We start from the raw sequence: 457 nt of genomic DNA, 5'->3' as shown, positions 1-457 counted from the left end.
CCACGAACACGAGCAGAATCAATCCTTCCTCTCTTAGTGCCATGAACCCAACAGGGGGGTGAATGACGAAGGTTCTGGGAGCGAGGACCCCCCCGCTTGTTAGGATGTTAATGTCGTCCCAAATGCATTTGTGGTGCCGAGAGTTTGGGCTGTTCAGGAGGTAAAACCTGAGCTCAGAGCAGCTTTTCCTCAATTATTCATCAGCTACGAGTGTGTTTGAGTCAATTGAGCGTTTGTCTGGATAACCGGATCCCTCCGCCACGAATCGTTGAAGTGAAATGTTCTCGCGCATCCCACATGTAATGAGACCCCCCTCCCCCCCTCCGGCCTTCTCCTCCGTTCGGCTGTTTTTGGGAGAAGATCAGACGGCCGACGGGTTCTGGACATCAAACATCTCACGCCGGATCAGTCAGAGAGGAGCTTTCATGCAGTCACACAGTCCACCCTCTTCTTCAGC

The sequence above is a fragment of the Oryzias melastigma genome, linkage group LG20 (assembly GCF_002922805.2).
Source record: "Oryzias melastigma strain HK-1 linkage group LG20, ASM292280v2, whole genome shotgun sequence".
In the NCBI taxonomy this organism is placed as follows: domain Eukaryota; kingdom Metazoa; phylum Chordata; class Actinopteri; order Beloniformes; family Adrianichthyidae; genus Oryzias; species Oryzias melastigma.
This window is presented reverse-complemented; position numbering follows the sequence as displayed.